At 44.5% G+C, this 27,987-nt stretch overlaps 1 long non-coding RNA gene across 1 annotated transcript in view; it reads right to left on the reverse strand.

Moving 5' to 3' along the window:
• The window catches only part of LOC142295123 (uncharacterized), a 317,897-nt gene that overhangs the window by 289,682 nt on the left and 228 nt on the right, over positions 1-27,987 (reverse strand). The gene's annotated exons all lie outside the window — the stretch shown is intronic.

The following is a 27,987-nucleotide window of genomic DNA, read 5'->3' on the forward strand; positions in this document are numbered from 1 at the left end:
GCTGGACAAGGAAAAAGAGGAGGACACACCGATATATGAGTATATGCAAGGAAACATCGATTCCATTATTGTGCAACTTGAGCCCTGCTCATTTTAGGCTTCCAATCTGGATAAATTGCCTGAGCTCGCCACGTACGCCTTGGGGATCTTGTCGTGTCCTGCAGCCAGCGTTCTCTCGGAACCTGTCTTCAGTGCTGCTGGGGGTCTGCTGGCAGATAAGCACACGCGTCTGTCCACTGACAATGTGGACATGGCTCTCAGAGGACTTTTCTTCCCCTGGGTCAGCCAGGGGACGGGAAAGGCACGCGTATTTTTGAGAGTGCTTCATGCAAAGCATCTTTTTCATCTTGAAAATGGGGGTCAACTGATGCCAGTCAAGTGGGGTGTGTGTGGCCCAATTAGTGGAAACGAGGGAGACTGTGGTTGGAGTCCCCTCGCTGTGATTCTAAAAGAACCAAGATGAACAAGTCATGGCTCTCAGAGGACTTTTCTTCCCCTGGGTCAGCCAGGGGACGGCAAAGGCACGCGTATTTTTGAGAGTGCTTCATGCAAAGCTTCTTTTTCATCTTGAAAATGGGGGTCAACTGATGCCAGTCAAGTGGGGTGTGTGTGGCCCAATTAGTGGAAACGAGGGAGACTGTGGTTGGAGTCCCCTCGCTGTGTTTCTAAAAGAACCAAGATGAACAAGTCATGGCTCTCAGAGGACTTTTCTTCCCCTGGGTCAGCCAGGGGACGGCAAAGGCACGCGTATTTTTGAGAGTGCTTCATGCAAAGCATCTTTTTCATCTTGAAAATGGGGGTCAACTGATGCCAGTCAAGTGATGTGTGTGGCCCAATTAGTGGAAACGAGGGAGACTGTGGTTGGAGTCCCCTCGCTGTGTTTCTAAAAGAACCAAGATGAACAAGTCATGGCTCTCAGAGGACTTTTCTTCCCCTGGGTCAGCCAGGGGACGGGAAAGGCACGCGTATTTTTGAGAGTGCTTCATGCAAAGCATCTTTTTCATCTTGAAAATGGGGGTCAACTGATGCCAGTCAAGTGGGGTGTGTGTGGCCCAATTAGTGGAAACGAGGGAGACTGTGGTTGGAGTCCCCTCGCTGTGTTTCTAAAAGAACCAAGATGAACAAATCATGGCTCTCAGAGGACTTTTCTTCCCCTGGGTCAGCCAGGGGACGGCAAAGGCACGCGTATTTTTGAGAGTGCTTCATGCAAAGCATCTTTTTCATCTTGAAAATGGGGGTCAACTGATGCCAGTCAAGTGGGGTGTGTGTGGCCCAATTAGTGGAAACGAGGGAGACTGTGGTTGGAGTCCCCTCGCTATGTTTTACATGATTTTCGAAGGGCATGACATGCCTAAGAGGTTGAGTTTCATCATCTGCAACTTGTTGGCAACAGAAAGGCTGCCTTTACACCCTTTTGAGACCGAGGATTTTCGAGACCTTATGCCCATTGCAGTGCCCCAAGAGCCGATGGCCAGTCGTCACTCCTTCTCCAAGAAAGGCGTGCCCGCGCTACCACAGTAGGTCCCACACAACCTCACCGATTCCTTGTGAAACTCTGTGTGTGACAGGGTGCATTTCAACACAGATACTTGGACCAGTAAGCTTGGACAGGGGAGTTACATGTTGCTGACTGGGCACTGGGTAACTATGGTGAGAGATGGAGAAGGGTTTGCTGTACAAGTCTTGCCGTCCCCACGACTTGTGTGTCAATCCTTCCTCTGTATGTACAAGTTCCTCCACTGCTTCTGCCTCCTCAACCTCGTGTGGGTCCTCCACCTCGGCCCAAACCCTGTGTGGTCAGGCCACCCTTTCTTGTAACTGCGCCCAAGGAATCCCACACACCTCCTTACTATGCTGGCAGCAGAGCTCAAGGCCATCATGCGGTCAAATGTTTACTTTGAAATGTAGGGGAAATGTGAGACACCGCTGAGGAATTGTGGACAGTTAGCTCTGGAGAGTGAGACCAAGTTTCATCAATGGTTGTCTACAGTCAACCAGCAGTCAGGGAAGGTCGGGTGCGACAATGATGCAAACCAGTCTGCGACCCTTCTTCAGGGCAATGTGACACACGTGCCTTGTATGGCTCACGTGTTGAACCTGGTTGTCCAGCAATTTTTAAAACACTATCCCGGCCTACATGGCCTTCTGCAGAGGGCACGGTGTAACACCTGCCTGGATCGACACACTCAGATGGGCTGTAAAGGATAGGCTAGAGGCAAGCCACTCACCAAGCTGGACACCCAGAACCCTGAAACCCTTTAACCCCTATACAGTGATTTGGAATTACACAGGGCCCACTTTGATCAATACCTGTGGAAGGCTGCAGTTCCAGAGAATAGTAGTCATGCAGGTTCAAAAACATTAATTGAGGAAGAGGAACAGAATGGGATGGCCAGGACTTAATCAGAAAACAAGCAGAGGTGAAATGCGGATCGGCCAACGAGGTACATAAACAGCAAGCAGGAAACGTAGTCAGGTAACAAGCACACAAACTCATAAAACTGAACTGGGGGTAACAGTAACAAGAGGTTCATAGCTTTGTCTGGCAGTGGTCTGCAGACAGGAGGGGCCTAAAAAAAGGTGTGGTGTCTTCCCATTGGGACCAGAGTACAAATTGATTGAGTGGACTACGTTGGTGACTTAAAAGCTGTGTGCGGCAATGATGCAAACCTGTCTGCGGCCCTTCGTCAGGGCACTGTGACACACGGGCCTTGTATGGCTCACGTGTTGAATCTGATTCTCCAGCAATTTTTAAAATACCATCCCGGCCTACAGGGCCTTGTGCAGCGGGCACGCTGCTATGTGGTCACTTTCATCCTTCGCACCCAGCAGCTCAACAACTTTCATCGCTCCGGAAGTCTTAGGGTCTGGCAGTTAAACGCCGGAAATGCGATGTTCCGACACGCAGGAATTGGAATCTGCACATGTTGCAGTGTGTGTGACAGCACCGCAGAGTCCTGCTGAAATACGGTATGACGTATACCCTGGGCTAACTTGATCCAGAGGTGGTGCAGATCACGCTGCTGGAGTGGTGTCAGATCAAAGACCTATGCACCCTTCTACACAGTTTCCAAATGTCGACGAAGATGTTTAGCACTGGCAATGCCATTCTCAGCGTGACAATTCTGGTCACCTACATGATGGAGCACACTGTAAGCATTATTCGGAGTCAGGTATTGGTCCAAGAGGAAGGTGAGGAAGTACAGGAGGAGTCATATGCAGAAGGGATAATAAGATCTACAAGGTCCGTACGGTAAGCGGCACCTAGGCAGCAGTTATGGTGGGGGATAGGGATTAACAAGGGCGCATAGTATCAGCAAAAATTGTTGAGGAAGGTGCAGGAGCCATGAAGAAATGGAGGACGAACTTGCGATGGGCATGGAAGACTCAGCAGATGAGTGAGAGCTTGCTCACATTTCGGTTGTGCGAGGTTGGGGGGAGAGGGCAGAGGAAGGAGGCACGATTCTCACCTCTCTGCCACCAACACACCAAGGACTTGGTCCTCCTGGATGCACAAGACACATGAGCGTCTTCTTGCTGCACTACCTACAACATGACCCTCGGATTGTACGAATTCGAAGTAATGCTAACTACTGGGTTGCCACACTGTTAGATCCCCGGTACAAGACAAAATTTGGAGAAATAATTCCTGCCATATAAAGGGACGCACGTGTGTTACGAGGGGGACCCGGGGAAGCGTGCCAAGATGGGAAATGGACAGCTTCCACCGGTCAAGGTCCACTGTGCGGTGTAAGGGACCGCTGCTATGGTCAGGAAAGAGTGAGCGGGTTGCTACTAGTGATCGTCTGGAACGTCACAGACGATCTATGTACACCGGTACGCCCTAACCCGTGAGGGTTGTATGGCTCGGGGCTTCTCGTACGGTGTACCTGTTGCACGGGGACGCACAGAGGTGCCTACGCACGTGTGCCAGCGGGAGTCACAGGATATGGCACGAGGGTAGCACAGAGGTGCCCACGCACGTGTGCTTTCAATAACCAGGTGAGTCCGGTGGAGACTCGAGGAGCTCACCTGGGACAGGAACACGGCCTGTTGAAGGAGATTCTGCCGGAGCAGCAAGGCAGGAACACGGCCTGCAAACCAGGTGCTGCCTGAGCAGCAAGGGCAAAGCCCACGAAAGACAATGACGTCAGTACAGTGGCGTGGCAGCACGCTGCCAGACATCCAAACATAGAAGGACGGTCGCGCGCCGCCATGATGGCAGGAGGGGTTTTTATGGAGATGTAGCTCCAGCCAAGGGCGGGCGCGAGACGGATGTGACCCAATCATGATCTGTGACGTCCTGGCCCGGCCAGTCAGGATTCAGCACATCACCAGCCTCGTTATCTGGCCGTGTGATACCAGTGAGCGAATCAGAAGACGTCACGTGGGGCACATGCTCAACCTCCTGCCTCTGGGTCATAAAGGCGGGATCTTCGGTTTCACAATGTGCAGAGCTAAGGGAAGTCTTGCTGCTTCCCTGAGCATCTATCCTTTGCACACTGTGCAACCACTCCGACCCTCTGCGATGCTGAGCAGGAGGACACGTGGCAGGCAAGGGATGGGAGACCACTCCATTCCTTACAAGGAGTAAACCACTAGGTGTCACCCTTCTGCTGCATCTAGGAGGAGGAAACTCCTGCAGTCTCCCAGGCCTTTGGCGCTGCTGAGCAAGAGGGCTCGCGGCAGACAAGGAATGGGGGACCACCTCATTCCTTGCAAGAGGAGAGCCACGAGATGTAACACACGTGTACAGGAGTATCTTCAGAAGGTGTTACGCAATCTTCGATCTGCTTTTCCACTAAACACCAGTGCTGCACAGAGTGAATCTCAACGGTTTGTCATGGATAGGAGGAAATGGTCTTTTACTTGTCCACATCTGAGGGACCGAGGGGTGGCTGTTGTGCTGAGATGCCATTGAGTACGGTGTCCCTGCAGAGTTGCACTTTTGGTCATATACAAAATGAGTTGAAAAAGGACAGATGCGGGTGAAAAGGGGAACAGGTGTGTTGGAAAGGGGAAAAAAGTTTTGGTCCGTGGGTTTGGTGGTTAAGCAAAAGTAACATTTGATGAAGAAACACCATCTGTTACGGTGGGACTGGCAGCTTTGGATAAGGTGGTATATACTATGTTACAGCTATACAACGAAAATTAATAAGAAAAGAAAGAGAAAGGTATATATCCCCATCAGCAGTCAGTGTCCACCGTGCTCCCAGATGGAAAAGGAGAGGTTGGCAACTGGAAGGTTCGGTGGAGGATACAGAGCTGTGTGGCTATAAAACTAATAGTAGCCTGAACCAAGTTAGACGCCACTTGGATCTTGAGACTGGGAGCCCTGTTAGCGTCACAGGGTCCACACACCCACCCAGCCCAGGAACTCCCTGTTAACATCACAGGGGCCATTCAGTACGCTAACCGTGTGCATTGGGGCCACACCTGTGAACAGCAGGCGCATCAGCAGCAGGCCTGTTAATGCCACTGGGCTGCACAAGCAGGACTTGTAGGACAGGAGCTGGTCTTAACCGTTCTGCGTTATCAACTGTGGTGGCGGCCTGCATCAACGCCCTATCCCTGCCTACCTCTGGCCTAAAGCCACAATGGGTTCAACACATGGAGGTGTGCTCTTTCGGAGCATAATAGAAGACTACGCACCTCCTTGTTGTCTCCAGCACCTTCTATAACCTGGGTCCGCCCCAAACCAGGGTGGACCACAATGCACCTCCTGGAGACAAAAACAGAGTGACACGTCATGAGTGGCATAACTAGCGTCCTATTTGGAACCGCAACTTCAATGATGACCTCATGGCTGTCATGACCCAAACACCTCACCAGTCATCGTCTGACCATCAATAATGAGGTGACAAGTCATAGGGGCGGGCCTCTACAAGCCATTTAGGAGTGGCCTGGCCACATCGTCAGGACACCTGATGCCCTGTGGTCTAAATGGGCCCCCCACATCATGGGCAGGGCCAAAGAGTTCATTACCGGACCTAGTTTCTGATGCAGTAAGTGCCTGACCATAGTCAGTTGCATGAAATACAGTCTCTGAAAAAAGACTATCAGCTTTAGCATGGTGTCTATGCACAACACAGGACTTAGACCCATCACGGAGTGCAAGTACCTGTGCAAAGAGGCTTTTCGCACTAAGTGTGGGAGCATGCGCTGTAGCCCGAAATGAAGACTTAGCCTCAGGAATGGCACAGTCAGGCTGAGCATACTCACTAGGCGAAACACTGGAGTTAGGCTGCGGCTGGGGTAATTCGTCACACGCATGCGCACTAGCTGCCTCTCCACACTTACACGTGGAGGAGAAAGCAGCCAGCTGGACAACCCGAGGCACAGGCCTAAATGGCAGCTGATGCCTGGGCGCAACTGAAACCGCAGCAGGCTGCTTGCGTTTAAGGCGTCACCGTTTTGTAACAACAAATAACATCCAAAAGAACAGGTGTACTTCTTCCCATGGATAATCTGATATGATCCCTTTTTTCATGGACACGACCATCGCTAACAAATGTAGATGAGGCCAAATCAGCAGCTGCTTCAATGGATCTGAATTGCTCCATAAAGTGGCCTCTCCTCCACCCCAATTTCAAGATCCCAAATACTCCATTCCTCTGTGGTGTCAATCCAATCACACTTGCTTCCTAACAGCTCTCAAGTTTCCACCAGCCCTGCTGAGTATGGGGTGACAGAGATGGTTGAGTTTGCATAGCTGTTCAGTCGCACTATAGCCTGGGAATCAGAGGTCTGCTCCAAAGCTGCAATGAGTACAGACAAGGAAGTTATTATTATTTTTATCATTATTGATTTATAGAGCACCATTGATTCCATGGTGCTGTACATGAGAAGGGTGTTACATACAGAATACATATACAAGTAACTATAGACAGACTGGTACAGAGGGAAGAGGGCCCTGCCCTTGCGGGATTACATTCTAAAGGATTTTTGGGAGGAGACAGTAGGAGTTGTTTAGGTTGAGCGTCAAGTACGTATGGTGGTGGTGTCATTGAAGGTTATAGTCATTTCTGAACAGATGAGTTTTCAGATTCAGTTTGAAGCTTGCGTGTGTAGCAGATAATCTAACGTGTTGAGGTAGCGAGTTCCATGAGACAGGGGAAATGATCTGCACAGATAGCCTGAAGCTTTGTGACTGGGATCCAGGCCCCGATGAAGAAGGTGCTGAGCCTAATCTACACCCTCATTTCCAAATAGTAAATCCTCCTGGTGGAGACAATGGGGAACATGATGAGGAGCACAGATACCTGATTGGAAGGACAACTTTACTATTGGGTCAGGGCAGGAAGAGGTTGTCTCGGAGGACTCAGGACGAGGGGAATGAAAACACACAGGGTTATTGATGAGGTTGGAGACAACACTTACTGTCAAACCAAAGTCAGCCAGTCGATGAGGTCAGCAGAGGAGGTGGAGGAGGATGCTACTGACGACGAGGTTACGTTGCGTCTTCCTGGCCAGAGACAAAGTACTGGAAGCACGTCAACAACTGAATCCTGGACCACAACTTTGACTCTGAGCAGATGTCGTGTTGGCTATGCAGGTCGCATGGGCTGTAAGCCTTTCCTAGCCTGTGAATTTTTGGACATCGCAAAGGATCACCCAAGTCATGGAATCTGTAAGATTTGTCAACAATCTGTAAGTAGAAGGCAAAAACTCACACTTTTGAGTACTTCCTCCATGAAGTATCACATGGATATGAATTGACAGCGTGAAGGTGTATTGCTCAGCTTTAGCAACTGTCAACGCAATATGCTTATTTGCCGTTCATTGCATGCATTGTTGCAGACTACACACAAGGGGCTGCTGTTTTTTTGGATCTGCCTTTGGTCACTATAGCAATAGAAAATTGCTCTTCGGGGGTGGACTTGGAGATGCTGTCTATGAACAGAATGAAAAGCTAAAGGTGTGTGTTACAGCAAGGAGCCACCGCGGAAACACTTTGTTCAATTGTGAGGGGAGTTGTGTTGTACTTTGATGATGAGCACTGTAACGTCAGTGAGCAGCATCCTGTGCCACAGACCAACATTCTTACAGTGCTGTCTATACTGTTTACCGTGAGAGGAGCGTAAAGTCTGTATTTCTGGCAACTGGACATCACAGTACCCGGGTACGGTAGGCTGTGCCCAGACAATAATGCGGGCACAAAACACTTTGTTTTATTAGCAAAACACATATCTGTTCTGGGTAGGCCGACTATATAGACAATAAGACTTGCTGCCTCTGCACTGTCAAATTGTCACGTACAGTTTAAATCATAGAGGGACAGCAACACATGTTTGCATTGACTGTTGCTTTTCAAGATTTCCATGACTGTGTTGCAGAGCTGTGTGGTTTGCATTCACACTGTTATCATCTGCAATATCTGTGAGGCTTCAGCTAACAAGGGTATTCAGGGGGGTCATGTGTTTTGTCTATGTTTAGGTAGATAACTTGGAAGCTCTTGTGATGCGCCACTGGTAAGTCGTGTTCGCACACACACACACACGCACAAACACAATTACTGCTACACAGAGGGATTAGCAGGTAGTAGGCAACAGAATAGATTGTTCAATTATTTTAATTGTATGCATGGTTCTTATTGTTTGTTTTGGTAAAGTTAAACAATCATTTATCAACCCAACTGGCTAGAGTCCTTTTCCTTTTGCCTGGTTTTGCTGCATACTGGGGAGCCCACCCTGTACACGACTTAAAATGAAGCATAAGTCGCAATGTGAATTTCACTGTGCTACAATGCGGACTAGCGTGCCTGTGCAACCACCACCTGCCCCATCAAGTGCATCTGCGTGCTCTTCATCCTCTGTGACTGTGGGTACAGCAGTCACACATGGTTTTTCACACTGAACTTCCACTCCTTAACCCGCAACAGGGAGTGTGATTGGCAGGTCATCACTTGTTTTGGAAGTGGAAACAGAAGGTATTGTTGAGCTGTCAGACATCGAGAGAACCATCATTGGATGCAGGCTACATTATATCCACGCCTGCACCTTCGTCACAGATTGCCTGGACTACCTGCAGTTAATAATTGCATTCCAGAAATGGAAAGGAGTGTAGAATGCACATGTGTTGTACCTTGCTTGGCAGCAAAGGAACACTAACTTAGTATTCCAGACAATTTTAGGAAGGCAGAAAAAGAGTCAGCTCTTTGTGCAAATTAAATAGCGTGGCAAAAGTGGACAGATGGGTACAGTGGCCGTGTTCTGTGGGTACCAGGACAGTAAAAGAAGCTTCACTTTCTATCCCTCGTAATGATCAAATGCAGCAAGGAATTCCCTGAGTTTGCTATAAAATTAGCATAGCAAAATGGGCATGAGTGTAGAATGCAGAGGTGCTTGAGATTGCTTGGCACCAGTGGCACAATAAAGGAGTCCTACAGGCATTTTTTGTATACCACTAAGTGGCAGTATTTTTTGCTATAATTATAGTTTATTAAAAACAGAGCAGGAGGGTGTCATGCAGAGGTGCTAGAAATAGCTTGGCACCAGTGGGGAACTAATGGAATACAACAGCCAGTTCTATGATGCCACTAAATGGCAGTATTTTGTGCTATAATTATAGCTTATTAAAAACAGAGCAGGAGGGTGTCATGCAGAGGTGCTAGAAATAGCTTGGCACCAGTGGGGCACTAATGGAATACAACAGCCAGTTCTATGATGCCACTAAATGGCAGTATTTTTTGCTATCATTATAGCTTATTAAAAACAGAGCAGGAGGGTGTCATGCAGAGGTGCTGCACATAGATTTGCACCAGTGGGGCATTAATGGAGTACAACAGCCACTTCTTGTATGCCACTAAGTTTACTCAATTTTTGGTATTATAATGTATTAGTAACAATGAGTTTGAGTGCGCAATGCAGGCAGACGTGCTGCAAATATCTTTGCACTAGTGTGACTAGACAAAAGTACAATAGCCACGTTTAGGATGCCACTAGGTACACTGACTGTTTGCTAGTATAATGGCTTAGTTAAAAAGAGTTTGAGTGTGCAATGCAGGCAGACGTGCTGCAAATATCTTTGCACTAGTGTGACTAGACAAAAGTCCAATAGCCACATTTAGGATGCCACTAGGTACACTGACTGTTTGCTAGTATAATGGCTTAGTTAAAAAGAGTTTGAGTGTGCAATGCAAGCAGACGTGCTGCAAATATCTTTGCACTAGTGTGACTAGACAAAAGTCCAATAGCCACGTTTAGGATGCCACTAGGTACACTGACTGTTTGCTAGTATAATGGCTTAGTTAAAAAGAGTTTGAGTGTGCAATGCAGGCAGACGTGCTGCAAATATCTTTGCACTAGTGTGACTAGACAAAAGTACAATAGCCACGTTTAGGATGCCACTAGGTACACTGACTGTTTGCTAGTATAATGGCTTAGTTAAAAAGAGTTGGAGTGTGCAATGCAGGCAGACGTGCTGCAAATATCTTTGCACTAGTGTGACTAGACAAAAGTACAATAGCCACGTTTAGGATGCCACTAGGTATACTGACTGTTTGCTAGTATAATGGCTTAGTTAAAAAGAGTTTGAGTGTGCAATGCAGGCAGACGTGCTGCAAATATCTTTGCACTAGTGTGACTAGACAAAAGTACAATAGCCACGTTTAGGATGCCACTAGGTACACTGACTGTTTGCTAGTATAATGGCTTAGTTATAATGAGTTGGAGTGTGCAGAGGACAGGAGGGTACAGTGCCAGGATTGTGGGGCTCTGGGTAGAGGAATGGAAGCCTGCCTTTCTATTACCTCCTAATGGGGAAATGCAGCGACGAAATCCCTGACCTTAGCTACACAGACGCTGTCTCTGTTTTCAGGACCTGTCACCTATGGCTCTGACCCTGCTGGTACGAGCCCTTAAAAGGACTGATAGATAGTGCTATCCCTATGCTGTCCAGCGTATCCAGTATCGGCGATAGGACAAAGGACGGAGCTGCGCCAGTGATGTCTGACACCAAGGACGCAGAAGAGATAATGGCGTCCGGACGGGCAGATACTCGTTTTTATAATGCAGGGACATGTGACATGGACATCCTATCACACATGCCGTTGCTTCTCTGGCTAAAAGTCCACTTAGCTGTGTGTGTGTCTGGGATTGGCTGACATGCTGGCCCGCCCCACAAGACGCGCGCGCTTAGGGAAGGAAGACAAGGAAAAAAAAAAAAAAATGGCGATCGCCATTATACAAACAGCAGTGATCTGAAGGCGCTGTTCACGCACACTATACACTGAAATGTCATAATAGTGTGAGTCACAGAGTGACTTACACTATTACAGCGGAAAGCCAGCTAGGAATTAGCTGGTTTTTTTGCTGCTAGAACCGTTCTCGAATGTTTCTAGAACTATCGAGCTTTTGCAAAAAGCTCGAGTTCTAGTTCGATCTAGAACAGGCCCCAAAATCACTCGAGCCTAGAACTGGAGAACCTCGAACCGCGAACCGCGCTCAACTCTAGTCTTCAGCCTCTTGATAATCAAGGCTTTGGTGGCAGGGTGGATTTTTGGCATGTTGTCAGAGGTCAAATTGCGGTTCAACTGAAGGTCTGGGGTGCTGGGTTTCTTTTTATACATACCTACTCATTAACCGATCATTTAGTGAGCACAGGTGAGGATGTAAACTAGGATTGGGTGCATTATATGACAAGGTGACAAAACTGTTGTCTTGCCAAAATCTGACCTTTTTGTGTTCATTAAATGAACAATATTTCAACTTTGAAACAACTTTATTTTTATAACTTAAACCAAATTTGGAAGGGTTTCAGCTTTTAAAAGAGTAATTTATGAAACCAATGGATGAATTTAAAGTCAGGTTATAAGCTTTTATTTATGTAACATGGATATGAGACAGAACTTCTGTCAGGGACTGTAAAGCCACTCCTTACTCTATCCTATGCCGACTATAGTTAATTCTTTGCTAACCTGTGAAGAAATTGCCTCTAGAGAAAACTGTAGTTATCTTTCCAGCGGATGCAGTGGCGTCCCTCTCTGAAAAATAATTGGAATTATTTTGTTGCATCTATCTCCCTTGTTTGTCTCTGCTCCCTCATGTTATCTTTATATTAGTTGTGAGACTAGTGCCTTGCAGGTCTGCTCACTAGTCAGTCCAAGTCCAGGGTCAGTCACGGCCTAGGCACGTGATCATGCACAGAGGAAGGACCCTTCTAGCTATGTTGTGGAGTTCAGGGATTAGACACAAGTGAGTGTAGGGTGATGACCCCTTTCCCTATTACCAGGACTTTTCATTACATCTTACCTGATGTACCTTTCCTCTTGTGCCACACACCGGGCACTCCCTTGCCCTGGCAGCATATTATAGCCAGTCCATATTTTCCCAAGAGATTTATATGCATCCTGTTGCCTTCTTGCAGTACAGTTGCAGAGTCTCTCTCTTGAACTACTAGATCTGCAGTTTGAGGTTTTGCATTATCAATATCAGCATGTTCTCAGCAGGTAAACAGGCTTAACCAGAACCTAAAGTGGCTCTGTTGGATAGGTTTTCTGGGGGAAGAGATGAGATTGTGGTTTTTCGTGAAACTTGCAAACTGTTAGGCTACCACCAGGGGGAGCTGGAGCCCTACAGGAAAAACACTACAGAGAGCTGAATCAGCATGGAGGTGGACATACAGTGTGTGCTGGAGCACTGCCCTCAGAGTCAGCCAGAACACAGAGGCCATGGGGCATGCGGGGGATGGTCAGGCAGGCCAGGTCATACACAGTGCAGTGAGAAAGACTGGAGGAACGAGCAAAAGCGGAGTCGAGGTCAGGCCGAGGTCCGTACCAGAGGAAGCAACCGAGTGGGGAGGTAGGAGAAGGGGGAATGACTGGGGCTATTGTGGGAAGGAAGGAGGTGGGACAGAACGCAGGCAGAGCACAGGGGAAGGACGGATCAGGAAACACTTACAGGGACCAGCAATCACAGGCAAAGCAGTGCTAATCTTATAGCCAGCACTGGTTCACCAGAGATGACAGAATTTAAAGCATCCAAGCTCTGGAAGTGAGGCCCGAGAGAAGATTCCACCCCATAGCTATGTGGACGGGGAGGTGGAACAATGACAGTAACACTATTTCATGTTTTGTCCACATTATTCTGGGGAGTGAGGAACAATGGGTAAGGATTTTCCCTTCCTACCAACTCACAGTCCCTTTGGTTGGTAGATGGGTTTTTGTGGCTCTGGGCTTCATCTATGATGATCGGGACCGTGTCTTCCTTGAATCGAATCTACGCAAGCTGCAGAAAGGGGACCAGCCCACAATGGAGTTTTGTTCAGAGTTTTGTATGTGGACCACTCATACCAGGTGAAACAACTCTACTCTTAGAAGCCATTTTTGTTAGAGTCTGTCAGAAAGGTTAAAGGATAGTGATGGGCGAACCCACCCGATGTTCAGGATTGGGAGCCTCGCCCGAACATTTAGTAAAGTTTGTGTTCGGGGTCAGAGATAACGCGAACTTGCGTCCGAACCCCGAGCTTGGACTTTACAGTTATGGGATGAGACAGGGGGGGCTGTAAAATAAAGAATATAGTTAATAATAAATATTGTCATTATACTTACAGGTCCCACGACGAGTCCTGAAGACCCGCTCAGCCGCTATCTCCCGGCCGCTTCTGCTTCCAGGTCCGATCATTAACTTCCGGGGGTATTCACTGCACTGCTCGGCACTAGACATTCTTCGGCTGCTATTGGCCGTGTTCGCGGTGACGTCAGGGTTCACCCGAGTCCATGGCTTAGTCATAGACTCGATTGAACTTTGACTGTCATTGTCAGCCTGCTTCTCGTTCTGTAGAGACACTTGTCTGTACAGAGTGATGAAGCAGAGCTGACATTGCTCTCCTTGTGGACTATGTCGGACTAAGGAATTTTTTTGTAATAAAGATGGAGTCTCTAAATGTTTTTTTGTTTTATGTCTAATTAAAAAAAAATTCTATGTGCTGTGGTATTTTTTACTGTTTACTAGAAATTCATGGTGGCCATGTCTAATTTGGCGTAACACCATAACGTTTGGTTTAGTACCAGCTGAGCATACAAAGCTGGTATTAACCCCTTTAGTATCCAGCGTGTCACCGTCATCAGGGTCGCTGGATGAGCCAGGTAAAGCACCTGGCAATGGTGCTAAGAAACAATGCGCCATTTCCAGGAGCGTCTGCGGGCTTTGGGGGGACCCAGAATGCTTGGGCCTTACTACACAGAATCCCAGCCCCCAGTTGCCTAGTTTTACCTGACTGGCAGAGCCCACACATTTTTTTTTTATTTTTTCTTTAAATAATTAAAAAAAAAAAATTAATCGGTTTCCCTGTATATTGATTGCCAGCCAAGGTAAAGCCAAGCAGATGGGGATGGCAGCCCGTAGCCATCCTCTTTATCTGCACTGAGAATTAAAAATACCGCAGAGCGCTACGTCATTTTTTAAAATTAAATTTTTATTTTTACACTACTCTGTGTGCGGGACCCAACAGCCAATCTCAGACGCTGTCACGCAGAATGAGCGTCTGTAATTGGCTGCTGGAGTAACCTGGAATCTGCCCATACATTCTAGATGCTAGAATGTATGGGCTGGTTTCAGGTTACTCCAGCATCCAATCACAGATGCCCACTCTGTGACAGAATCTGATTGTCTGTTATTTTAACAGTAAAATAAAACATCAACACAGAGAAAAAAATATTTTAGTAGAAATAAAACAGAAGACATTTAGCACTCCATCTTTATTACCCCCAAAAAAACCTCTGACGTAGTCCAAAATCTGGTGAGCATCTTCAGTTCTGCTACATCTGTGTGAGGAGACAAACACGTCTGCTCACACAGACTCAGCTGAGAGCTGTCAGAGACTTCACCCGAGGTCACCTCCACTGACTACAGGACCTTCCCTGACACATCATGGTGTGAATGTTGTTGTTACCTCGTGGGTTACAGGACCTTCCGTGACATCTTGCAGTGACATCAGCTGTGCCCTTGGGTAACCCCAACTCTGACGTCAGTGCTCTTACTGCCGACAGTCACTCTCTTTACGTCAGTGTTTAAGTGACATCAGTCAAAGTTACCCATGGGCACAGCTGACCGACCTCAGCTCTGCACTCAGGGAAAGTCTCTGACAACTCTCAGATGAGTCTGTGTGAGCATACTTCTGTTTGTCTCCTCGTACAGATGTAGCAGAGCTGAAGATGCTCGCCCGCCTTTGGACTGCGTCAGAGGTTTTTTTTGGGTAATAAAGATGGAGTCCTAAATGTCTTTTGTTTTATTTCTAATAAAATATTTTTTTCTCTGTGTTGTTGTTTTATTTACTATTAAAATAACAGATAATCACAGATTCTGTCACAGAGTGGGCATCTGTGATTGGATGCTGGAGTAACCTGAAACCAGCCCCTACATTCTAGCATCTATAATGTATGTACAGATTCCGGGTTACTCCAACAGCCAATCACAGATGCCCATTCTGTGTGACAGTGTCTTGTGATTGGCTGTTGGGTCCCTTGCACATACAGCGGTGTAGAAATAAATAATTAAAAAATGACATAGCGCTCCGAGGTACTTTTGATTCTCAGTGCAGATAACGCGGACGAGTACGGGCTGCAACCCCCATCTGCCTGGCTTTACCTTGGCTGGCAATCAAAACACAGGGAAGCCAATTCATTTTTTTTTCAATTATTTAAAAAAATAATTTAAAAAAAAATTTGTGGGCTCCAGCAGTATTTTGATTGCCAGGCAGGTAAAACCAGGCAGTTGGAGGCTGGGATTCTCAGCGTGGTAAAGCAGAAACGTGCTGGGCCCCCACACTAAAAACCGCAGTCCACAGCTGCCCCTGGAAATGGCCCATTGTTTCTTAGCGCCATTTCCAGGTGCTTTAACCGGCTCGTCCTGTGACCATGATGGCAGTGGCACGCTGGGTAATAAAGGGGCTAATACCAGCTTTGTATTCTCAGCTGGTACTAAGCCCGAAATTCATGGTGTCACGCCAAATTAGACATGGCCAAAATGAATTTCTAGTAAACAGTAAAAAAAAAAAAACAGCACATAGAATTTTTTTTTTATTAGAAATAAAACAAAAAAATTTTAGAGATGCCATCTTTAATATAAAAAAATCCACATGGAGAGCAATGTCAGCTCTCCTTAATTGCTCTGTATAGACAAGTGCCTCTACAGAGCGAGAAGCAGGCTGACACTGAGGGTATGATTACATTCGCATATGACTTGTGCGAGTCTTGCATTGGTATCACCCAACATGGTGCACACTCTCCTGACAGGAGCGCCTCAGATGCATGGAAATACATGCAGCCGACCCGCTCCTGTCAGGAAAGTGTGTGCCATGCCAGGTGATACCAATGCGAGACTTGCACAGTGACAGTCAAAGTTAAATCGAGTTCATGGCTCAGGAACCCTGATGTCACCACCAACATGGCTGAAAACAGCCAAAAGACTGCCGAGTGACGAGCAGTGCAGTGAATACTGCTGGTGTTGAGGATAAGAATTGAGTATGCAAAAATACTTAATTCAGCCATTTCATAGACTCAGGTGTATAGTTTAGTAGATGTAAACTAATGCACATATTTATGAATGCTTTTGTTCTTTTTACTAACACGTGTATATGTATATTGCATATTCAGTATATTTTCCTTAATACAGCATATATCAGTATATGTAACTTGAAGATGGCCCCTATATCCCGGACAACACCCAAAGGAGATGATGAACAAAGACATTCCTAAGCCTGGACTGACCAATCAGGAAGAGATTATGCTAATTTCTATATGTCTTGGAGTCCAGCCTACGATACTTGATTGGACTAAACTTTTGTATACACCCTTCACTTCTAAAGGGCTATAGAAAGTTTCAAACAATAAAGACCACTTGGTCAGTGCCCGTCATGGAGATAGCTAAAACTGATTTGCTGTCCGTTATTTTTCAGTCTCATGTGCACACATGACTATATAATTTGAAACAGCAGTCAGATCCCAAGGGACCACTTGAGTCTCATCATCATCGTTATTTTAACCTTGACAGTTGGCGCGCCAAGCGTGGAGCCACCGAAAAGAGGGAGTCAGATCTTCCACTTTCCGGACATCTGGGGGCTATTCCACAAGTATCCAGGTGTCGCTCGATAGGATTGATCACCCTCCGATCCGAGGTAAGCATCATATACATTGTGTGTGCTGTTCTACCTGTGGTTCGAGAGACACCTGGCGAAAGGGGGTGGTCACTAGTCTGGAGAATGGTAGTGCACCGAAGACCTACGGTATGACTGTCACTCACCTGTGACCTAGAGAAAAACCCAGACCCCATAAATTCTGGCTTTTAGGTCTTTTGCATGGGATCTGACTGGCTGTCTGTATTATTGAGTTGCTGTTAGTGAGGTAGAAATAGGGGGCTGTAAATTCTTCACTCTGACTTAGTTCTCAGAGTTAATTGTCTGTAGTTGTTGGAATTAGTAGCGAAGAAGAAGGGGGGCCATTCCCCCATCGGCTGTTTAGACAGAGACAGAGACGGTGGAGAGAAGCCCAGCGTGCCTGCAGTCTTTCTTCTTCACTGAGAACGAAGAGGGAGGTTAGTGTGTTAGCAATACCCCACTGCCTGCAGTCTTTACATTGAAAAAAAAAAAAAAAAAAGGAGGGGGTCATATGCTCACTAGCTGCTTACACAGGGACAGAGAGCGGGAGTCAAATTACGCAGCTACATGCCTGTGAGTGACTGAGAGGAATTCTTTAGGAGCAGCCAAAGGGGAAGAGGAAGGAGGGGGTCACTTACCCACATAGCTGCAGTTTTTATGTAGCAAAAGCAAACAAAGGAACTGTAGTGATTTGTAAGAAAGACAAGTGCTATTTGGTTTGGATTAGAACAGAAACTAACTGGTTTATGCATTTTTCAGTATTTACAATTGAGTTTCTTTTTGAACAGAGGTATGGAAAAATACTAGTTTTGAATCAGCGTATCCACCCTGCGTTTTACTAAATGCGTGCCACTGCCTATGTGTAGGTTCGTACACAGGCGACGTGGGGGAAGGATTCAGGTAACTTAAAGTGGAATTAGCGTATCCCCTGCGTTCTAGTAATGGACGCAAGCCACTGTTTGCGTTTTGATACGCAAACAAGGCGGGAAAGAATTCCAGTTGAAAGTGTTGGAATTGGCGTATCCTCTTTAAATATGGTCACTTTATTGGGCATGTCCTTCCTTCCCTAAGCAGAAAATAAATGTTGAAACTTCTGACCTCAGGTTGTGTAGAGGATTACAACCTGGGTGCATATATTTCCTCCACATGTGTATCTCAGTTTGTCTTACCTGCAGAAGTGGGCTTTGGTATGAAAATGGATATCATATCTACCCTTTTGGATAGTGAGATAGCACTAACATAGCAGAATTTCGTTGGAAGGATGGTCTCTACTGTAGCATGCTGATGAAATCAATCCCCATATTTGCTATTGACTCTGTGCCTCTTGGTCAGGGGAATTTTACGTAAGTTGTGTGTAACAATAACCTTCACATAGGGGCTCTTTACAAGGGGCTCCTTTCTTGCTACATCCTTAAAGGTCTTCCCATCTGTATTGGGCCATCTCTGGTTGGTATTGCACAATCCTGTAATTTACTGGCAGTCCAGAGAAATAGATGGAGTGATTCTGGTAAAAACAATTGCATGAATACTGTTATCTCTAGTATCTCCACAAAATCCTTACCCTCTTTTCTGTCCATTTTTGTGGATATTTTCTTGAAAAAGAGTGTAAGGGACTTCCTCCCCATCATGTGTATGATTGGCTCGTTAATTTGCTTCATGGAGCAAAACTACCCAAGATCAGGTTAACAATCTTTCTGGCCATGAAAGGGAGGCTATAAGATTATCCCTCTGAAAGTCTTGCTTTCAGACACATTAAGTTCTCTTCTTCTCCCGGGGATCATGTTTGTTAAATTAAAAGATGGGGCTTGTGTCCTTGCTCAGATTTTTGCGAGTTCAATCGGATTACCATCCGAGACTCTTATCCCCCCGCTCATTACTGATTTGTTGAATCAGATTGTTGTAGTTAAATGGTTTTCCAAATTGGATCTCAAGGGGGTTCAGAAAATTAAAATTAGAGAAGGGATGAGTGGAAAATGTCCTTCAATACTCCAGAAGGGCATTATGAGAATCTTATTTCTTTTGGTCTAATGCTCGCTCCGTTTTTCAACATTTTATCAATTATATTTTCCATGACAATTTTTATTTACTTCCCCAATCTTAAGACACATCATGTACATATTAGGAAGGTATTACAGATATTACAGACCAATAAACTATATGCCAAACTTGAAAAATGTGGATTAAAAATCTGAAATCCTTACGACACTTTCTGGGGGTTGCCAACTATCGGGCTATTATTTAACAATCGCCAATTGTTAAATCTCTCACGGACATGACTAAGAAAGGTACAGACTTTTCTAGGTGGTTTGACCCTGCCCACCAGGCATTTTCTTCCTTGATAAAATGCTTTGCACAGCACCTGTACTCATTCAACCCAATTTGATTGATGGTAATTTGGAATTTCAAGTGGCTAGGATTGTTGATTCCCATTTTGTTTGCCACTCTCTCCAACACTTGGAGTTTTAATCTCAGCTGCTGCTACTCTTTTCTGCTATATTATCTCGCTCCTTAATTTCTCCCATGCCGGCTATTGTTCATTTTATGCTGACCTGTGAAGGCGTTGTCTATGGAGAAAGCTGTAGTTATTTTTTTCCAGTAGATGCAGTATATTCCTTCTCCAGAAAGGTATCGGACTTCTTTTGTTGTATCTGTGTCCCTTATTTACTGTATCTCCACTATGTCATGATGTCTTTATATTAGTAGTAAAAGTAGTCTCTTTCTGGTATGCTCACTAGTCAGGGTAAGTCCAGGGTCAGCAAGGGTCTAGGCATGAGATTGCACATGGGAGGAAGCGTCCATCTAGGGACATGAGGGAGTGCAGGGATCAGCAGACACATGTGAGTGTGAGGTGGTGGTCCCTCCCCTTATTGCCAGGGCCTTTCTTTACATTTCCCCTGGTGTATCCCTCCTTTTGTGTCACACTCCAGTTGTATCCTTGCCGAAGCATGACTTAGCTGCTGCAATTTAAGTTTTAAAAAATTTCTGTCTGTTAAACTGTGTGAAAGTTTGTTATGTGGTGATAAGCTGAAATTCTAATGATATTATTTTGGAGTACATATGACACTTTGATTTTTTTTCATTGCATTTGTTGGTGAAGAACAGTGACCAAAAATCGCCAATTCTAAACTTGTTTAGAGTTTTTTTTAGTTTTACAACATTTATCATATAGGGTATTGAATCTTATATATGTTATAACTTATTTGACTTTTTTGAATATATTGACACCAAATATGGTTATGTTTTATTTTTTTAACTTCGTTATGTTTAACTCTGTAGTTCGATCGCTTGTTAAAAATACTACTATACTACAGTATTATATCACTGATGTGTCCAACAACTTGTTCTTATATAAGCCCAACTAAAAATGAAATAAAAAATTCTAGGAGGATAGTCCCAGAAAAAAAGGCTTAAGAAGATAAATAGATAAAATGAATGAATTTTTATTATTTTACAATTAAAATCACTTATCAGTAAAACAGCAAAAGGTAACTACAAAAAAGGGACAAAGCTATTGCGTCTCCATAAATCCATAAATCCAAAAGACATTAAAGTATAGTAATATATATATATATATATAAAAACAGCTTATAGATTTTAAATGATTAAATATACTGTAGCATTATAACCACTCTAATATTGCACACTGCCCATGAGAATTGCATACATATCAAGAGTTTTCTAATATGTGCAAACTATTATGCTATAAAATGCATATATATGGGTACATACAGTAGGTGCATATGATGAAATATAAATACTGTGTTATTTCAGCGCATCTATAAAAAAAAGTGCATTAGTGCATCAATTAGAGCAACAACATAAATGATACTATGCGACTGTAGTAAGGGAAGGAGGGCAATTTGAATTTTAGAACCCAAAATGTTCTGGAATCATTAGCGGATACCATGTCACATTTGGAGAACCCCTGATGTGCCTAAACAGTGGAAACCCCCACATGTTACCACATTTTGCAAACTAGACCCCTCATGAAATTTATCTAAATGTTTGGTGAGCAATTTGAGCCTCTAGGCGCTTCACAGAATTTTATGACATTGAGCCATGAAAATGAAAAAAATACATTTTCACCATAAAAATGGGGCTTTAACCCTAAATATTTCATTTTCACAAGGGAACAGGAGAAAAGGCACAATGTAATTTTTTGTTCTATTTCTCCTGAGTACGGCAATATCCCATATGTGGTGGAAAACTACTGTTTGGGCGCATGGCAGGGTTTGGAAGTGAAGGAATGCCATTTGACTTTTTTAAAGCAAAATTGGCTGAAATCGTTAGCAAACGCTATGCAGCATTTGGAGAGCCCCTGATGTGCTTAAACAATGGATTTCCCCTACAAGTTATCCATTTTGGAAACTAGACCCGTTAAGAAATTTATCTAGATGTTTGGTGAGCCCTTGGGGCTGGTGTTGATGGCAGCTAGGATGTTGGGCCCTCCGCAAGTAGGGCTGAGCCCTAAAGTGTAGATGATGGGGTGTGACGTGGAAAGAACGGAGACCACACGATAGGAATGCAGTGCAACTTTGGTTTTTACTTACTGAGGTAGACAAAGCTGGATGGCTGGTTCAGATCCCTGGTACCTACAGTCCCAGTGCCGGTGTGGTACCCTGATGGCTTTTTTTCCCCGCACCTCTCTGTTGCTTGTGTGGAACCCCGTATCTTGGAGTGTCTAAGTGTCCCCTCCTGTTTGTTGTCAGGCTCTCGCCCGTACAGCGGGCAGTGTGAACCCTGTCAGGTCGGTGTTCTGTTCTGGTCCCTGGCTCACTTGTTACTGCTGGTGCCCTTGGATTCTTGGGTCAGTCAGGTCTGTGAAGGATCCCTTTCTGTCAGGCATTTGCTAGGCTGCTTAGAACATCCACCTAACCTAGGGCCCTGTGCCCTGTCGGTGCCTTGCCTCCAGAGGTACCACTTTGTACCCTCCCTGGCAACTACTCTCTTGTGCCCGTCAGGTCACCGTTACACGACCCCGTTTTAGACACGTCCGTCTCCTTCACTGGTCTCCACCAACTGACTACTGTCTGTCTCCTCCTCCCGGGGTTTTGGCTAGTGGACTGGATCAGCTCCACACCTAGGTGGCCATCCATTGGGTCCCAACTAGTCAGTCATCCCCATCTGGGTGAAGGAACTGGGGATGTTATGTGTGTAGAATGGTACCGGCATTGAGCTTTGAGGTCCCTGGGGGTAGGCCCTGCATCGGTGACAGGATGCAGTACCTAGTATTACCCTGAAGGGTTTAGGGGTGCTACATTTCCCCTTGGTTAAACACAGCACATCCGCTGGCTGCAAAAAAAAAAATTTTTTCATTAAAACTTTAAAATTTTTGAACATCAACATTCTTCCCATGCAGGGGAGGCATTGCGTGAACATTACTAAACTCAAGCACCCCTCCCATTAACCCCCACCCAAAGGTCCTGGTCCTCAAAACTCCTAGTAGGAAGGTCACAAGTTTCCATGGTGGCTAAGTCTCGGCCACTTCTGCCTCAGACCCTTCCTGCAACCATCCTCTCCCGGTTGGTGGTGTCGATGGAAGTCCTTTTGCAGGTTTGTACTCTGGGATTGGCACAACTGGTGCAACTATTTACACTGCAAGAGTTTGAGTCATTCCCAGTCCAATGACCAGTGGTCCATTTTTTATTTATCAAAACTAAAGGGAGCACAACACCGCTCTCACAGACCCCTAAATTCTGTGATCAATATTGATCTCGACATTTAGGGAGTTAAACAGCCAGGCATGAAGCGGGGACCATTCATGGGTTTGAGAGCCAGGGCTCAGCTTTTGGGTAAGCCGAGCCCTCAGCAGCGATTGTGTGGGAACAGCGCCTGTGCCCATGTGATCGCCATTATGTACCCCATACATCATAGGTTGGGAATCCCTATTTGACCATGACATATGTGATACACTAAAGCTCAAGAAGGGGTTATATACTGCTATCAATGATGGACAGTGGCATTTAAATTGTTTAACAACAGCAACAGCAATTGGAGCTAGCTCTGCTCGCTGCTGTTAGAAGTGAATCTCGACTTTGAAAAATAAACAGTACCCCCCTCTCCCCTCGATTATGGAGTGGGGTCAGCTCCTGAGTCCGCTCAATACACCTTCACTCGACATGCATCATACCATACATGTATGGAGAATGTCGGGAAAGGTATCACACATAAGCACAAAAAGGTACCCAACACCCATCAGAATATACTGTACATGTGTATACATAGAGAATTACAACTTCCTAACACCATAAGACGAGGAAGACCCCTACCGAATGATGTCAGTAAGTAGGAATAATGGCCCTTGTTAGGGGATACTTAGGGTGGGTTGTAGTTCCCTTGAGTTCCATAAAGATAATCTTCCAGGCCAAGAAGATCCCCAAGGTTAGTATGGTGTGTGTCGTTTGCCTAGTATGTTTGCCTGGGTTTTTATAACCACATAGTTAGCACGCCAAGGTGCGTAAGTGTGTGTATTTGTATGTACGGAGCTCATATTCAGTAAATCAAACTAGCTAGAAAATTTGGTTTCCATTTCTTAAACATTTGCATATGATTATCATGGCTATAGATGCCGTGATTTGCAGAATTTCTCAACTTTCTGATGTTGTAATTTCAATGTTGAATAGATTATACATAAACAAATAGTTTTATTAATTATTTTCATGCTTATGAATAAATGAACATTGTAAATTTTTATGACACTAATGATTTTTTTTTTTGCCATAGACTAATTACATATTTTGTGAGGCTAATTCTTGTCAGAAAAGTAAGAATATACATTTATTATTACTAGTTATTATTTTTATGGATTTTTGTAGCATGTTTGCTAGGGTAGACTAATATTTTATTAATATTTCTGTATCTTAAGCTAATGCAATGCAATATAAATGTACGGCACTCTTGTATTGTGACATGTATGGAACAAAAAAAAGCAGCTGTTTGCTTTGGCGTTGAACCAAGCAGGAGAAGTTAGACAATTTAGAATAGTATAGGTACAATGCCTTACAAATACTCCTCCTACGCAAGATTTAGCATATTGTTCATATGTGAATATAAATTAACAGCTTCAGCTATTCAGAATTTTACAGACAGATGAACTGAATCTTACCAGGGGTCATTCTCCCAGGCAGAAGCTTAAACTGAATGAGACAGGAAAAACTTTCTTACTGTGCTACCAAGACAACTGTCTAGTGAAGTTCTGCTCAACTGTGCTATAATTTTCGCACAATATATTTAGCTCACCAGGTAATTTTTTTTTTTTTTTAAATGTGAAGAAAGCATTCTTAAGACAACCTGCTGAGAGCCACGTTTTCATCATACGCAAGTAATTTGCTCTTAATTTTCCTCTATTGTTTGAAGAATTTACATTGGCATATAAAGTGAAATAATATATTGTACTATTTTAAACTACTTAGATACAGACATAAGCAAGTAGATACTTTTTTGTCATATCCATGTTAGTTATTTCTCTTGTATATTAATATCCTCGCCATGAGTTGGAAATCTGGAGGTGCCACCTTAGATCCCTTAACTCTCCTGCAGTTCTTTTGTGCTTTATAACTATTCAATTCAATGAAGTCAATTGTGAAAGTGAGGTCCAAGTGACAGTAACAGAGACATTAAAATGTTATTGAAAAGTCTTTACTCCTTCCTGCTGCGGGGAATTTATGTTTTTGCTCTTTTGCTTTTTCTTCTCCTTCTTCCAAGAGCCATAATGTTTTAATAAAATTGTTCTGTCAACGTTAGAGATGAGCAAATGTATTTGAATTACAAAAATTTAAATTTTTTATATCATACAATTTTTTGTAATTCGATCAGTACAAATTAAACAAAATGATTTCCAGCTGTCTGCCCTTTTATTGCATAAGAACAACTATATGGTCATAGGATTAGCCAAAATGGAAAAAAAATCCCAAGCTCCTGAGCTTAGAGACAAACATTTGTCTATAAAATAACATATTTCAAGTAAAGAAAGTCCTTCTTCAGAAATATAAGGCCATGTGCGCACTAGAAATTAACTTTTTCTCAAGGAAAATCCGGACCCTTTTAAAGAATCCCACACCTGCGGTAAAACACCGAACCAAAACTGCAATGAAATCTGCATGTGGTTTTGCTGCGGTTTGGTGCGGATTTGCCGCAGTTTTTCCGCAGTTTGGTCCTTGCAGAGTTTGCTGTCACAGAGTGGGCATCTGTGATTGGATGCTGGAATAACCTTTAACCAGCCCATACATTCTAGCATCTAGCATGTATGGGCAGATTCCAGGTTACTCCAACAGCCAATCACAGAAGCCCATTCTGTGTGACAGCGTCTGTGATTGGCTGTTGGTCCCTCACACATATAGCAGCGTAAAAATAAATAATTAAAGAATAAGACGTAGTGCTCTGAGGTATTTTTGATTCACAGTGCAGATAAAGCTGAGGGCTACGGGCTGCCACCTTCATCTGCTTGGCTTTACCTTGGCTGGCAATCAGCTTACAAAACACCAATATTGTTGGGACCATCAAAATTACAAGTTTAACGTGAACACAAAAATCCCTCTAAAATCCCTTTTATTAATTAATAGTTAGAGTCGTCACGGCTAGTAATTCAGGTTATGATTTGTATCTGTATCCCCCAACAAGTTTAAAACGGTGACTTCCCTGATACATCTGGTCAGGTGCCTGGCACTATCAATTCAAAGTGCATTGATTCAGCACCAGTTTGTTTCCCCAAATAAGTGTAATAACATTGAGGGTGATTTTTTTGATGTATTGGGCCAGGTGCCTAGCAATATCTAATTAAGGTGCATTGTTTAGGCACCAGTTAGCATCCCTTATTAATTCTAAAAAAAAATTTGTGGGTGATTTCCTGATACAATTGGTTGGGTGCTTTGCACTATTTAGTTAGGGTACAATAATCTGGCACTAATGTGAAATCAGAGCCGATAGAGGTATCAATTGTATAACTATCAATATATGTGCATTGGGTGCATATCTTTGTTCTCCTATGGTAGATTGGTAGGTTAAGTGAAGGTTAAGTGAGGGTTAGCCTACGAGGAACGGGGGCGCCAAGACAAGTTACGGTGTCATACCCTCCGTTGGCAGGTAGGGGTCAGCATTAGGTATTTAGTAGGGTCATTGTAGGAAGGTATTGAGTATAATTTTTTTCCATAATTTGACCCGTATTGTTGTTGAAAGGAGATTTCTCCAGTGTAATCTGACCTCTGCCTAATCATCCAGGACAAGTAGTGTATCACAAAATATTGTTCTTTGGATGATCCCTGTGTTCAATATGGAATGTCCCTTTGCTATTTAAGTGTGTGGGTGAATCACCTGGGCAGTTCTAAATAATTATTTATTAATAAAAGTGATTTTATAGGGACTTGGCTGGCAATCAAAATACAGGGAAGACCAATCTTTTTTTTTTTAAATTTTTAAAAAAATTAAAATAAAAAAAAATGCGGGGAGTCTCACCATATTTTGATCGCCAGTCATGTAAAACCAGGCAGCTGGGGGCTGGGATTCTCAGCGGGGTAACGCCCAAGCGTTCTGGGCCCCTCACACAAAAAACCACAGCCCGCAGCCACCCCTGGAAATGGCATATTGTTTCTTAGCGCAATTTCCAGGTGCTTTATCCAGCAGCCTTGATAGTGGTGGCACGATGGGCAATAAAGGGGTTAATACCAGCTTTATATTCTCAGCTGGTACAAAGCCCGAAATTCATGGTGTCGTTCTAAATTAGACATGGCCACCATGAATTTCTAGTAAATGGTATAAAAAAACACAACATGTTAATTTTTTTTATTAGAAATAAAACAAAAAAAAATTTAGAGACTCAATCTTTATTATAAAAAAATCCTTAGTCCAACACAGTCCACAGGGATAGCAATGTCAGCTTTGCTTCATCGCTCTGCTCAGACAAGCGTCTATACCAAGCAAGAAGCAGGCTGGCACTGATAGTCAAAGTTCAATCGAGTCCATGGCTTAGGCCATCAAATCAAATCTTTATTTTTATATAGCGATAACATATTCCGCAGCACTTTACATTCATCAGGAACACTGTCCCCATTGGGGCTCACAATCTAAAGTCCCTATCTGTATGTTTTTGGAGTGTGGGAGGAAACCGGAGTACCCGTAGGAAACCCACGGAAACACCATACAAACTCCTTGCAGATGGTGTCCTTAGAGGGATTTGAACCCAGGACCCCAGCGCTGCAAGACTGCAGTGCTAACCACTGAGCCACCGTGTCGCCCCATGGACTCAGGTGAACCCTGACGTCACCGTGAACACGGCTGAAAAAAGTCGAAGAATGCCGAGTGAAGAGCAGTGCGGTGAATAGCACCGGAAGTTAATGATAAGACCCAGAAGCAATAACAACTGGGAAACAGCGGCTGAGCAGGTCTGCAGGATGGTACGCGGGACCGGTAAGTATAATGACAATGTTTATTATTAACTATATTCTTTATTTTACAGCCCCCCACATACCATCCCATAACTGTAAAGTCCAAACTCGGCGTTCACACGCAAGTTCGTGTTATCTTTGGCCTCGAACTCGAACTTTACAAAACGATTGGGCAAGGCTCTCGATCCTGAACATTGAGGGGGTTCGCCGATCACTAATCACGATGACTCATAGTGAGACCCTTTACTTATTTCATCCTTTTGCAGTACTGTTAATACACTACTTCTCTAGCTACTGAATGGAGAAGACACATCTCTCCCAGCTCTCCTGAATATCAAGAAGAGAAGTGAACAAAAACACCGAACAAAGTTCACTAAATCACTCTAAAAGGAGACAGGAGAGGGAGGAGACGTTGTGGGGACCCCTAATTGAAAGAAAAAAAACCAGAGACCACAGAAAAGGTCCCATCAAGAAGAGACAGAGAGGCTGCAATGTGGAGGAAAATCCTCCATCA

Source organism: Anomaloglossus baeobatrachus, chromosome 3 (genome assembly GCF_048569485.1).
Source record: "Anomaloglossus baeobatrachus isolate aAnoBae1 chromosome 3, aAnoBae1.hap1, whole genome shotgun sequence".
Classification (NCBI taxonomy): Eukaryota; Metazoa; Chordata; class Amphibia; order Anura; family Aromobatidae; genus Anomaloglossus; species Anomaloglossus baeobatrachus.